This window comes from Bos javanicus, chromosome 1 (genome assembly GCF_032452875.1).
Source record: "Bos javanicus breed banteng chromosome 1, ARS-OSU_banteng_1.0, whole genome shotgun sequence".
In the NCBI taxonomy this organism is placed as follows: domain Eukaryota; kingdom Metazoa; phylum Chordata; class Mammalia; order Artiodactyla; family Bovidae; genus Bos; species Bos javanicus.
The window spans coordinates 85,367,573-85,382,784 of record NC_083868.1 but is presented as its reverse complement, the minus strand read 5'-3'; the positions used below and the strand labels follow the sequence as shown (position 1 = coordinate 85,382,784).

The 15,212-nt window shown below is 40.4% G+C and overlaps 1 non-coding gene across 1 annotated transcript; it reads right to left on the bottom strand.

Annotated features, from left to right (window-relative positions):
* Positions 1-14,821: 14,821 nt before the first annotated feature.
* On the bottom strand, positions 14,822-14,894 carry TRNAR-UCU (transfer RNA arginine (anticodon UCU)). Its single transcript has one exon. It is a non-coding gene; the product is annotated as a tRNA-Arg (tRNA).
* Positions 14,895-15,212: the final 318 nt, after the last annotated feature.

Below are 15,212 nucleotides of genomic sequence, written 5' to 3'. Positions count from 1 at the left end.
AAGAGTCTTCTCCAACACCACAGTTCAAAAAAATTAATTCTTCGGCACTCAGCTTTCTTTATAGTCCAATTCTCACATCCATACATGACCACTGGAAAAACCATAGCCTTGGGGTTGTACCATGTCAAATGGTTATGACATTCATAAATATTAAAATACATATGGCACTTTAGTTTGAAAAAGAATTGATGTTTACTTGAAGTGGGCATTGGGAGGGTTGCCTCTTGTAAGTTATTGTGAAGTGCCAGAAGGAGGTTTTTCTGAAATCCACAAAAAGTCGTAATAGTAGGATGTGAATGGCTGCAACTCATTGTCCTCAGTTTCTGATCCAAAGATTGCAGTTAAGTGATCATTCACAGCTTTAAATTATGGAGCATGGTTTTCTGTCTTTGACATGCAGATCTTTCCAAACATTTGTTTACAAAAAAATCTTCCATCAAAATTAAAAAATTGGATCTAATGTACAACTTTCTTCGATTAAATTTGTATGATGGTTAGAAATTCTTTTGTAGTTTTCTCATTTTCTTGCGGTTTCACTGCGCAGCTGAAAGCTTTGGAAAATTGTACTGATGTTTGAAGCAACTGAAGCAGCCACTACTAGCATAAAGTGGAGCCATTTTGCAGGGTCTGGGGTCTTCTGTTTGAGGTCCTCAAGTGTATGTGCCACTTTCCTTTGTGTGTGCACTGCTTGGTGTTTTGAATCAGGATTCTTAGGTTTGGGATGTTGAATGAGTATTTATACAGAAAAGCTCACAAGTGTGAAAGAACAGAAAGCACAACCTCATAGAATAGCACATGTGATGAATTCAGGTAGTTGATAGTTTGAGATATGTGTGTTTTGTGTATTCCTACCTTGTTGGTTCAGCAGGATGCAGTTTTCTATGTTCACCTAAGCTGAACACTGAAGAATTGATGCTTTTGAACTGTGGTGTTGGAGAAGACTCTTGACAGTCCCTTGGACTGCAAGGAGATCCAACCAGTCCATTCTGAAGGAGATCAGCCCTGGGATTTCTTTGGAAGGAATGATGCTAAAGCTGAAACTCCAGTCCTTTGGCCACCTCATGCGAAGAGTTGACTCCTTGGAAAAGACTCTGATTCTGGGAGGGATTGGGGGCAGGAGGGGAAGGGGACGACAGAGGATGAGATGGCTGGATGGCATTACCGACTCGATGGACATGAGTTTGGGTGAACTCCAGGAGTTGGTGATGGACAGGGTGGCCTGGCGTGCTGTAATTCATGGGGTTGCAAAGAGTCAGACATGACTGAGCGACTGAACTGAACTGAAGAATGTGCAAAAATAAATGTGAAATTTGAGTTATGCCCAGACTGTTCCCTAGTATATCAATGGTATTAAAATAAATTGGTGTTGTCAAAACAAATGTTATAGCAAAATTAACTGTGGTCTGACAAACACATTCCATAGAAGGCATGATCAGGTGGCAGAGATCCAGGAACTTTTATCTACAGTTTTGAAATCTTTAAAACTCTGAGAACTAAAGGGTAGTTTTATTTTATTTTATTTTTTGGTTGCTTTGCTTGTTTTTGTAACTCAGCTTAGGGTAAAAGTTAATTTAACTTAGCTTCATTTGTCACCTGGCTTAAACTGATACGAGACTCTTTTCTTTATTTGTATTGCTCAGTATAAATATTTATACATTTTGTTGCAGAAGTATTTTTGTATCTGGCAATTAGATATTATTTCAGACCCCGATGGAGACTTAAATAATATATGGAATAAGCGGGCTTGCAATATCCTCCAAATTCTTTTTTTTTTTTGGTTTGTTTTTGTTTTTTGACTGCACGTCCTGCGTCCTGCGGGATCTTAGTTCCTGACCGGAAGTCAGACTCTGCAGTGGTAGCGCAGTGTCCTGAACACTGGACTGCCAGGGAATTCCAGTATCTCCCAAATTTTGGATTCGCAAACACATATGGACCCAAGACTGTGGATCTGCAAGTACCAAAAAGGTATGACTCATTTTAGGTGACACATTCCCATTTTGACAGGACCTTCTGGGGTGTTACACTTAAGGGTGACCGGTGCAAGCAGGCTGATGGAGAGATGGTGGACAGGCCCCTCCCTCTCTTGTCGGAGCTGTCTTCTTTGCTCCACAACTAGTCCCTCTCCTTCCACTCCCGCTGCTCTTTCTTGGATTTCCCTGAGCATTTCTCTTCCCCTTCCCTTCTCTGAAATCAGTGTTTTTCAGGTATTGTTCCCAGTCCATCCACCTCAGAATCGTCCAATGAAATAAAAGGCCCCGGCTTCCCTGGCGGCTCAGTGGTAAAGAATTCACCTGCCAAAGCAGGAAACATGGGTTCCATCTCTGATCCGGGAAGATCTCCCTATCATGGAACCACCAGTTCCGTGAGCCACAACTACCGAGCCTGTGCTCTAGAGCCGGCGAGCCACAACTACTGAAGCCTGAACGTTCTAGAGCCTGTGCTCTTCCGCAAGAAGGGCCACCGCAGCGAGAAGCCTGCGTACCACATCTAGAGAGTAGCCCCGGTTCGCAGCAACTAAAGAAAAGCCCGAGTAGAAATGAAGACCCAGCACAGCCCAAAATAAATAATAATGAAAAGCAAGGCCTCAGGTTAGACTTTCTAAATGAGAAACTCACAGGATGGGGCCCTGTATATTTTAACAATTTCCTCCATGATTCAGATACATTATTAAGTTTGGAGTCAGCTGCCTGAAATAAATGTATTCCTCAATATCCTTCATTATATTCACCTTCTAGTCTCACTCAATCAATGATCATGCATATGCTGACAACTTTACTGCATTATCACAGGTCAGTACATAATGTCTTTACTTCTACTTTTGGGCTTCAGACTCAATATGCAGCTGCTAACTCAGGTGTCCCCGGGGCATTACAAAATAAACATATTAAAACCTGGGCTCATCCTTTTACATTTCAATGAATGGAACCACAGTCATCTCAGTTTCCCTGTCAAAACCCATGGCTCCTCTCTGATTGTTGTCTCACTCTCATCTTCCACATCTGACCTCCCCTTTCAAAATAGATGTCCAGTCTTTCCACTTTTCTCATTCCCCTAGCCCAGCCACCATTCTTTCTTGCCTAGACTATTGCAGCTGTGTGAACTCCTCCAATCTGTTCTCCATAACAGAGCCCAATGGAACTTTCTAAAATGCAAACTATTCATGTCACTTCCAGTTGAAAACATTGAAGGTCTTCCTATTATCACTTACCAGAACCCAGACTCTTTACCCAGGCCTGAAGGCCCTCAATTTCATCTCGAAGGACCCTGTACTCTGGGATACTGTCTCTCCACTGTTTTATTTAGATCTCCCTGACATGTGCTCCTGGGGTTACCTCCTACTTTGCTCTCTGAGCACTCTTCCTGCTGTATGTAATTACTTCCTTAATTATCCATTTCCTCCATCATCAGACTCTAAGCTCCATGATAACAGGACCCTGCCCATCTTGCTTATTATGGAGCTCTCCCATGGAAAGCACTGACGAACCAGTGAATAAATGGGTTATTTCAGCATGTGTGGTTTTGGGGTTGGGGGTGGAGGCTTTCATGTTTCTCAAGTAATACCAGTGAGGATGGCTGGCCAGTTCAATTTAGTTCAAGACAACTCAATTTAACAAACAGTTATTATTGAGTATTTATTATGCTCTATTGGGCATGTCACAAGAGTTGGAGAAGACAAGCCTCTGCCCTCAAAGACGGCTGCCCTAACCTAACCTGTCACTTGCTGGCATCCTGCTGTTCCTGGGCAGATGGCTCAGAATCAGAATGCCACCGATGCCCTGACTTCAGGAACTGCCTGATGCCTCTGCTCCTCCCCTGGTCCTCTGTCTGCCGCCACTTCAGGTGTTTGCCTAGACTAGGCCTGAATTTGCCACATTCATTAGCATGAGAAAAGAACTGTGTAATGACTGAGTTCTCTAAAGGAATTCCAATCCCCCACTGCTACATGCCCTTGGTCCTGGGGAGACAAGCAATTTCCACATAAGATTACATTTTATAACAGACGTTACAGCAGAAGCAGGAGTTGGGCAAAAATCTCAATTCCATCATTTGCCAGTTGATCTTGGACAAATCTTGATTTTTTTCGTGCGTAAACAGAGATAATAGCAGATGCCTTATAGGTTTTTGTGATTATTAATGTTTTTAACAAAAAATAATAATGTCTAAGACTGAGTGCTGGCTACATGCTGGCCATTGTCCTAAGGGCTGACCTCATTTAATCTTTGCAACAATCCTAAGAGGTAGATACTAATATATTCATGTTACAGGTGAGGGTGGTGAGGCTTAAGTAACTTTCCCGTGCTAAGAGTGAGTAAGCGGAAGGGTTAGAATTTCATCCAGGCAGCCTGGCTCCAGGGTTCATGCCCTCACTCACTATACCACCTTCTCAAGGCTGAGGTTAATTGAACATATGGATAAAATTTCTATTCTCTTATTGTAAAAAAGAAATAACAAAATATTTTAAAGGAATTTATTTAATTTATCTTTAATTCTCTTGTTTTGAATTAAACAAGAATTTTTTTGAATTTCTTGTTGAATTTTTTTGAAATTTTTTTTGAATTTCTCTTGTTTTGAATGCCCTAAAAAACACATTTTCTCGTTCCATGGAATAAATAGGTACTATTAAAAAAAACCATGCCATCCTGCATGTTATTTTTCACTTTAGCTTTTTCTCCCTGCTTCTCTGATACATTAACAGTTGTGTGTATTTGGACCACATGTGGCCTGGTCTCACAGATGTCCAGCCCTTTTGACAGTTGGGTGGTGTAATGGGCATATTGGGGAGGGGTGGGGGGGCAAACGAACATCCTCTAGTTACTTATTAAAGGAGCTGGCTAGTTTAGCAGTCAAGATAGTTCTAAAGTCTAGTGGCTGTCTTCAATCCAAACTTTTTCTACTTAATATATTATCATTTTATAATATATTATTTATATATATTTAAAATGATTCTAATATATCATTTCATAATATATTATCATGGTATAACTGAAGCAATTTTAAACCATGATAGCAGTTTTTTCTAAGTGCTTGCCGGCAGTGACTATAAAGGAATATGATAATTTAGAGGGTGGTCAAAAGGGAATTATATTGTTTTTTAAAAGATCATTTTATTCACAAACACACAGTATTGACTAGTTGCTAATAATATCTAGAGTCTAAGAATTTTAGGATAAAGAGAGTATATTACTGATTGAATGTGGCTTACATCCGTTAAGATGTTCCTGTAGCCTTACTTCTGTGGGCTTTGAGCTTTTTGGTACAAGTATAGGGTTCCACTGTGATGAGACACATCTGTTGTTGTTGTTCTTTAGTCACTCAGTCATGTCTGACTCTTTGTGACCCCATGGACTATCCTCCAGGGGGATCTTCTCCACCCAGGGATCAAACCCAAGTCTCCTACATTGGTAGGCGGATTCTTTACTGCTGAGCCACCAGGAAAGCCCAAGACACACTTAAGGGAGAAAAATATTTGGTCCAGAGATTTATCTATAGCCTTTGTTTGACCTCACTGGAGGTCAAATAACCCAATTTCCTTAGTAACGCTTGGGTCAAGGCAACTGAGGTTATTTACCTACATAAATGGCACCCCACTCCAGTACTCTTGCCTGGAAAATCCCATCAATGGAGGAGTCTGGTAGGCTGCAGTCCATGGGGTCGCTAAGAGTCCGACACGACTGAGAGACTTCACTTTCACTTTTCACTTTCATGCATTGGAGAAGGAAATGGCAACCCACTCCAGTGTTCTTGCCTGGAGAATCCCAGGGACGGGGAGCCTGGTGGGCTGCCGTCTATGGGGTCGCACAGAGTCGGACACAACTGAAGTGACTTAGCAGTAGCATTCATATTGTATGCTCTCAAGGAAAGATTGGGTGGAGTGGCAGAAATATAAGTAAATATGCTGTGAACTTATAAATTTTGTATATTTACATATTGATACTCATTTAAGCATAGATTAAAATATGATTTATGTAGTGATTTTTACTACATATTACTTACATAATATTTACTGCATATGACGAATACTACATATTCGTCCAACAGTGAAAGGTAACTTTTGTGAAATAACTGCAGAATTTAAAGAGGTTAAACACTTTAAGATTCACATTTGCACATCAACCCATTTGAAGGCAGATTCTAAAGTATAGATAGAAGTCCTTAAAAAAAAGAATGTGAAAACACATGTGCATTAAATAAATAAGATTGCAAATCTGGTGAGATTAGAACTGAGCACTTAGAGAAACTGACATTAAAGGAACACAATCTATAATTCGGAATATGATAGAAATGTCTCAACTGGCATTGTGGGCTGATTGTTGTCAGTATGACAAGTGTCCTCATATGAAGAGGAGATTATAATACAGACATGTACAGAGGAGAGAGCATGGGAAGACAAAGAGAGGAGGCCATCGATTAGCCAAGGAAAGAGGCCTCAGAAGACATCAACCCTTGACCTCAGATTTCTAGCCTCCAGAATTCTGAGAAACAAATGTCTAGTTTTTAAGCTACCAGTTTTTAAGTACCAGTCTGTGGTACTTTGCTATGGCAGCCCTAGCAAATTATTACTATTATACCCTTTGACACTCTTGCTTTGTGTTGGAAGACACGAGCGTTGTTTCAACTTCTTGTACTCAATTTGGCTCTGCAAACGACATGACTCAGAATAACTGACAAGCCACAAGAGCCTCATTTCTGTCTTTCAGTATGAGCTGAGTCAGGTTTGATGCTGAGAGACCTTGCATATATCTTGAAGTTTATCCTTGAGTGGGAAAAAAGAAAGGATGCTTATTATATTTAGATAGCAAGAGACCAGAGAGCACAGTCAATCCAAATCATCTTGATTAGTTGAACAAAGAGCTAAACTGAAGTAGAGGAAAATTCAAAAGATTTAACTATAAGTTCTTGAACTTGTACTTTAAAATGTCAATTGCACAAGTACAGGGGAGGCGAGAAGTTGTTAAACAGTGGTGTGTATTGAAAGCTCATAATGAGTCAACTGAATGGTGAGAATGCCCCCAAATTCAGTGTGTTTATAAGCCATCATTTATGGGATCCTTATTTTCAGGGGTTCCTGACGAGATAAAGAGCTGCCTCATGAAGTAGTGAGTCTCCCATTGCTGAAGGTATCCAAGGAATGACCCAGTGACCAGTTTTCACTTATGTGGCAGAGGGCACATAGTTAACTTGAAGATACACAAGTGGTTGAAGTTAAAATCACACTAATGGTTGCCTGAGGAATTGAAGACCACATGCCCCCACATAATTCTGAGTTTTTACTGTAACTATCAGTGCTTAGGAAGATTCATGGAAGGAAATAGAGATAACCCTGAAAGCCAATGATGTCAATATTAATTTCTTTTTTTCTTTTTATCTCCATTTGTTTACATCTTCCTTTGGGAGAAATCATTTCTTTAGAGGGGGTTTGGAAACAGTGGTCTTTGGCTGTATTGAGAATCTGTCCAGTTTGACAACTCCAGATATTGATTGAGTTTGCTTTATTCTGAAGTTAGTATCTTGAATGGGGAAATGTTGATCTTGGTTTTATCTCTAACCTCTGTTGCTTTCAAGATAACCAGAAAGAGATTAGTCTATAAAACATGCGTTTACCTGTGTAGACTAGTGAAATCTTATGCTGGGAAAAGTCCCCATTTTAATAAGCTTTAAACAAAAAATTCCACCTTAGGTGCTAATTAGAATCTAAATTCAGGTGTTAACCTCTTTGACTGAAAGTGCATGTTGAGTAATTGCAGGAAAGGGGCCAATTTCAGGCACAGCAGTAATTACTGAATTAGTAGAAAAGTTCAAGTAGGGCTTCAGATTTCAGATCATTACTGAGCTTTTTGAGGAACAGCTAATCCTGGAGTGATTGGGCTTCTCACACCTGTGTGTGTGTGCTTGTGTGTGTGTGAGTGTGAGTGAGTGTAAAGGGAGCCCACTTAAATTTCAAAGAAATAACCTTACAAATGACCACAGAATTAAGTACTAATATTTCCTGATATTTAAAAGTATAATTTTCAAATCCTCTGAAAAATCTTTAATACTTTTCATTTTTACTTCAAATAACGGGGATGGGGGAAAGCAGAATCTGTTTTATCTGACAAAACAGCTTCATCTTTAAAATTTAGTTTCTTGTATTATTTACTTCTTACTGTCCCGGCAATTAGCCTTTAGTGTGCCAGGGGGTGTGCTGTGTGTAGTTGTTCAGTTGTGTCCGACTCTTTGCAACCCCATGGACTGTATAGCCTGCCAGTCTCCTCTGTCCATGGGATTCTCCAGGCAAGAATACTGGAATGGGTTGCCATGCCCTCCTCCAGGTGATCTTCCCAACCTAGGGATCAAACCCAGGTCTCCGACATTGCAGGTGGATTCTTTACCGTCTGAGCCACCAGGGAAGCTCATAAATACTGGAGTGGGTAGCCTATCAGTGTCTTCCCGACTGAGGAATTGAACCGGGGTCTCCTGCATTGCAGGAGAATTCTTTACCAGCTGGACTACCAGGGAAGCCTGTGCCAGGGAGTATTCACCTCTAATATATATATACTACCTTCAGGGTCTCCCTGAATTTGGTAGTTGTTGAGGGTTTGCTAAGCTGTTGAACCAATTGCAGTGACAATCTCCAATGACATAGAAGAGGAAAACATGGGAGACCGCAGCTGCCTTGTTTGTTGTTACATGGTGTACTGTTCAATCACAGTGCTGTCTTCCTAACAAAATCTAATGGCTCTAAGGAGAAACAAAATCTACAGAGACAAAATCGACCCAAATCCTCGGGGTGTAAAGTAGCTTATGTCCTCTTCATTATGGCAACTGTTTTCTTCACCTCTGAGTGTAATTTCAAGTATTAACTCTGATTTATAAAGCGCTAAATGGTCTGTCCCGTAAAGAGCTTCTTGCTTCCTCTAGGAACAAAGATGAATTATTAAGTGTCTGGTCACTGACCTCAAAAGTAAAGCTGTGGAAATTTAGAGTACTGAAACTCATTGTGGGCATTTTTCAAGGAGCCTTTCAAAAGGAGGGCCAAGTAGATGCATTGTGGAAGCAGTAGTTCGTACAGTGTGTCATTAAAGAAACGCAACAGGCTTTACACCTTAATGAAGAGTTCAGTCAATTAAGTTATAAATGTATAAAGTGAAACAGGAACACCAAATAGAAAAGATCATATAAAACTTCAATAAGCTTAGCTATTCATCAGTGTAGAACTAGATAAACCTGTTATGGATACTGTGTACCCATTCAGAAGAATTAGGGAATCTGGATATATTGGGATATAAAGAGCCTCAAAATACAGCTTTAGATTTTTTAAAATGCAAAATAATAGATATATAATTAGTTTACTCATAATTTCTTTTAGAAGAAATGGACATCTATAAATATATGTGTAAACTTAGATAAGCATACTTTTAAAAAATGTCCTACAAGGAATAGGATGAGTTCATGCTAAGTTGCTTCAGCTGTGTCTGGCTCTTTGCAACCGTATGGACTATAGCCCGACAGGCTCCTTTGTCCATGGGATCTCTAGGCAAGAATCCTGGAGTGGGTTACCATGTCCTCCTCCAGGGCATTTTCCCAATCCAGGGATCAAACCTGTGTCTCCTGCATTGCAGATGGACTCTTTACTCCTGAGCTACCTGGGAAGCCCACTGTCCTTACTGAAGATCAATTTATCCAGTCTTCAGCCAGTAGAAGCCTCCTGAAGTTGGCTTCTGAGTCCATCTGATACAACCTCAGTAATCCTTGATAGCATCTTTGCTTTCTAGTATGACATGATATTACAAGATCATCTTGTATATTTTTTGCCCCAGACCAAGAACTGAGAATCTCTAGAGAGCACTGGTCCATTTTAGTGGGAAATAGTATTTAGAGACGGAGAAGACAATGGCACCCCACTCCAGTACTCTTGCCTGGGAAATCCCATGGATGGAGGAGCCTTGTAGGCTACAGTCCATGGCATTGCTAAGAGTCGGACACGACTGAGCGACTTCACTTTAACTTTTCACTTTTCACTTTCATGCATTGGAGGAGGAAATGGCAACCCACTCCAGTGTTCTTGCCTGGAGAATCCCAGGGACAGAGGAGCCTGGCAGGCTTTCGTCTATGGGGTCGCACAGAGTCAGACACTACTGACACGACTTAGCAGCAGCAGCAGTATTTAGAGAGCATGGTCTGGACACTAGTGCTTATTGCTGCTGGGTTGGTCATTTTTTCTAGGCTTTTTCAGGATATATATATATATATATATATATATATATAAATATATTTAAGATAAAATATACATGTGTTGCAATTCAGATGTTTTTCTCAACCTCTTTGATCTTACATATTTATCTCTTTTCATTGATACTGAAAATTTCAGTTTTCAAAACACTAGCATGATTATATAATAGTCTTGGAACAAAAATACCAACAGTGCTATTATACTGTTACTACTATAATATATGCTTACTATAATTAGCGAAAACTACTGTCCTTAGAGTCTATCCTGCTAAGAACATATAGTCAAACAACTGTGTTGTAAGAGTCATTTGAAATAGATCTGTAAGGTTATGCCATCAATTGGTTACATACTGAACTTCATTTGTTTCATTTAAATTTTGAGTTTTTTAGATTGTATTTTAAATTTTAATTTTGCTCGGTGATTGTGTAAAATGTTAACTTGGATCCAAAGTCAAGTCTATAAAACAATGCCTGCGTGCATGCTCAGTCGCTTCACTTGCATCTGACTCTTTGTGACCCTATGGACTGTAGCCCGCCAGGCTCCTCTGTCTATGAGGATTCTCCAGGCAAGGATACTGAAGTGGGTTGCCATGCCCACCTCCAGGGGATCTTCCTTACCCAGGGATCGAACCTGAATCTCTTATGTCTTCTTGTATTGGCAGGTGGGTTCTTAACCACTAGCGCCACCTGGGAAGCCCATAAATTCAAAAATCTCTAGCTATTATGTCACTTGCCCTACAGGTAATCTTAAAATTTTTATGTTATGATTTTTCTTTCCTGTTTTTGATTTTTAATATAATCAAATGTATATTCTTAGAGCAATGGAAGCATTTAACTTAATATATCAAGGAGATCACAAGTAGTAAGATCCTAGTAGTGAGTAAAGATATTCTTTATTTCTTTTCATAGCATCTTTCATAACTTTTTGTCTTCTCTGAAGCTGATAATAATTGCTTTTCATTTAGCTTTTTTTTTTTTTTTTTGAAGTTTGGGTTACTTTTCTAGATTTTTGACACTAATTTATCTTCACATGCTCCCTGGTTGTCTAAATCTTTTGTCAGTATATTTAAGCACATTGGGTACTCAATCAAGTTCATATTCTTGGATTCATTCTTCTGGAATCTGCTGCCTGCTCTAATCTGGATGAATGATTCCCCTGTCCTGCTGCACAATGCTATCCCATTCTCTATAATCTCCCTTCTTCAGCATCCGAAAATTTTCTCTTTTTATGGAGCAAAATTGCCTGGTTACTAAGTCTCCTGTCACCTTCTTTCTTGCTTTACTCCCTCATTTTAACTCACAGTTGAACTCCTTTAACTCATACTGTGATGAGGTTCATAATTCTTATTCACTGCTGCTGCTGCTACTGCTAAGTCACTTCAGTCATGTCCGACTCTGTGTGACCCCATAGACGGCAGCCCACCAGGCCCCGCTGTCCCTGGGATTCTCCAGGCAAGAACACTGGAGTGGGTTGCCATTGCCTTCTCCAATTCATGAAAGTGAAAAGTGAAAGTGAAGTCGCTCAGTCGTGTCCGACTCTTAGCGACCCCATGGACTGCAGCCTACCAGGCTCCTCTGTCCATGGGATTTTCCAGGCAAGAGTACTGGAGTGGGGTGCCATCGCCTTCTCCCTTATTCACTCTACCATCATCCAAAGATGAGATTTCAATGGAGCATCATTTGGATGACTTGTTCTTCCCTGGTGTGTCCCATGATATGCTTTCACATGGCTCTATGTAACATATAAATGCTCCACAACCTGATTTAGATTCCACCCTTAGTCAAAAAGGGCATGACTGAAGGCTGTCTTCATGACTTAATCAACTGGAGAATCATTTGCTCCACGTTCAGATAGCTCTTTGCCTACTATGGGCTTCCCTGATATCCCAGTTGGTCAAGAATCCACCTGCAATGCAGGAGACCCTCCCTGGTTCAATTCCTGGGTTGGGAAGATCCTGTGGAAAAGGGAATGGCTACCCACTCCAGTATTCTTGGGCTTCCCTTGTGGCTCAGCTGGTAAAGAATCCGCTTGCAGTGTGGGAGATCTAGGTTTGATCTCTGGGTTGGGAAGATCCCCTGGAGAAGGGAAAGGCTACCCACTCCAGTATTCTGGCCTGGAGAAGTCCACGGATTGTATAGTTCCATGGGGTCACAAAGAGTCGGACACGTCTGGGCGACTTTCACTTTCACATTGCCTACTGCACAGTAGTTTCTGATATAACAGAAGCAAAGCCTTGCAACAGACTAGAAAAACTTGCAAGTTGTTTTATGTACATAGTAGAGGCATGAAATGCAGCCTAAACAAAGGCTTGACTGTGTCCTCAGAGCATGATTGTTTGCATCAGGTTATCAGTGCACTTGTGGGGAAGATGGGAGTCTATGAAAGTTATGATATCGATATCTTGATGCTGATGGAGCATGATTCTCTCATATAGGTAAATAAAATTCCCTGGATGAGTTTAAGATAATGAGGGGTATAAGCTACTTGCAATTATAGCAAGCAAGCAAACAAACAGTAACACTAACAAAATCGTTGTTAAGTGACAGATGCATACACGCATGGATGCAGCAGGAAGAAGAGAAAAGCAATTCTCTGGCAGGCTTTTGGTTACATATTTCAGTAACGTATAGGGTTTGTGGTTTATAACATCATCAGAGTTGTACAATAGCATTATATCCCTGAGAGTTGTGCAGTTATCTCTCCCTTTCTCTTTCTTTTCTTTGCATACAATGGGGGATCTAAGCCTGGATCCATGCCCTACCCAGGACATTTCCTCTTTGTGGCTTGTGAGCCGTTACCAAGGCTAAGATTTACTGCTTTGGGGATCGGTTCAGAACAAATGTTCCAAACAGCCTTCCGCCTCAGGCAAGGTAATTTTGGACCAATTCAACAAGACTTCAAAGGAAGCCACCTACTGCAATGCCTAAGGAGGATAAAGACCTGATTTAAATGAATGTATTGCAATTAGTGGGTATTTACTTTATATGTTGCCAAGTTTTGATAGCTTTCTTTAACCCTCAGGGAAATAATATATATGTCTACTTCTGGTGAGCTGAAGAAATGGGATATGTGCTTCCCAGAGAGACAGGTGTTGAGAATATACACAGATCTAAAGGAGAGAAAAGACAAAAAGTTCATGAAAGCTGGGGACAAAGAATAGATTCAATGCTTGTTTTGGGGAAAAAAATGTTAGTGTAAGGGGTATTTTCCCAGCATCTCCTTCCCTGAAAAAGAGACATTCCTTCTTCTACAAAATTCTGTCTTCTTTGCAAATAGCTTGTATTAACTAAGGAAAATAAGAAGGAGGCAACATTTAACATAGATAAATATGGAAAAACCACTTATCAATTAAAGGAGTCTTGGACCACCAAGCTGATTGAGGTACATCCTGAAGTGCTGTGAGTTTAATCCAATCATTCAGCATGAAGCATTCCAGCAGAAGAGGAAATTAAGGATTAAATGGCGGTGGAAGAATGTGAAAGTAAGACTCTGGATGCAGAGTCTGAGTGGACTTTAATCAAATCAAGCCAGAAACAGACCAGAATGGAAATCTGATCACCCAGTGTTCTCATAACCATGCCTAGAGTTTCATTGGAGATCTTACACTTGAAAGTGAGGTTTAGTGTAAGAATTGTTACAGGGAAAGACTAGAGTGTTCTCTTAGCATTTCTCATAGGAAGAATGAATGCTGAGAGAGACAGCCCCAAATTTAGTCAAGAAGTGCTGTCTGGAGACCTCTATATGGAGGTAAGGGGCAGGCAGAAGGAGCTACATGTCAGTTGTTCCCCAATCTGACTTATTTTGGCCCTAAAAAGATCTCAAAGAAAGGAAAAGCAAAATATACTCACTCTAATCTGTGTTCCTATGTATTTCCACAGTATCAGTTCAGTTCAGTTCAGTTCAGTCGCTCAACCATGTCCGACTCTTTGAGACACCATGAATCGCAGCACGCCAGACCTCTCTGTCCATCACCAACTCCCAGAGTTCACTCAAACTCAAGTCCATTGAGTCGGTGATGCCATCCAGCCATCTCATCCTCCGTCGTCCCCTTCTCCTCCTGCCCCCAATCCCTCCCAGCATCAGAGTCTTTTCCAATGAGTCAACTCTTCGCATGAGGTGGCCAACGTACTGGAGTTTCAGCTTTAGCATCATTCTTTCCAAAGAACACCCAGGACTGATCTCCTTTAGAATGGACTGGTTGGATCTCCTTGCAGTCCAAGGGACTCTCACAGTATACAACTGAGCAAATAATCATTCACAGCAAAATGGAATCAAAGACACTGGTAAAAAACAGATCTAAAGTTAGTAGAAATCTGTTAATAACACCTTACTCAAAATTTTTTTAAACTAACTTTTTTTATGTGACTTTTTAATTAGAATATTCTTTCTACTGTAGTAGTCTGAAACAAAACCTACAATCTCTTTGAGATATGCCTGTTCCCAACTCCAGTCTAATCTAGCGATCCTGTTTCACCTGAGGGGTGAGAAAAACTGACTTTATTTTTTAAAAAATGTTTACTTAAATATCTGACTGCACTGGGTCTTAGTTGTGGCATGCAAGATCTTAAATCACTTGCCTGTGAACTCTCAGTTGCAGCATGTGGAATCTCGTTCCCTGACCAGTGATTGAACCTGGGCCCCCTGCATTAGAAGTGCAGAGTCTTAGCCACTGGACCACCAGGGAAGTCCCCCTTCTTCAGATTTAAAAATCTGATTTGTCTGGATAATTGCCAACCTTCCCTTCCATTGAAGTCAGAGCCATATACCACCATCATGTATAAAACCAACCTCTTCCTGAATTTTGGACTCAAACAAAATCATATTTTGATGTTTAAAATTTATCTGACAGATGAAAACACGTTCTAAAACTAGCCTGTACAAAAAAACTGCTCAAATCTCCTTTTGATAATGTTACTATCTTTTGCTATCTAAAACACATTTCCCCATCTTTATGACTATGTTAGATATTCTGTGAGGCAGTTGATTGCTTTATGTTTGGTGG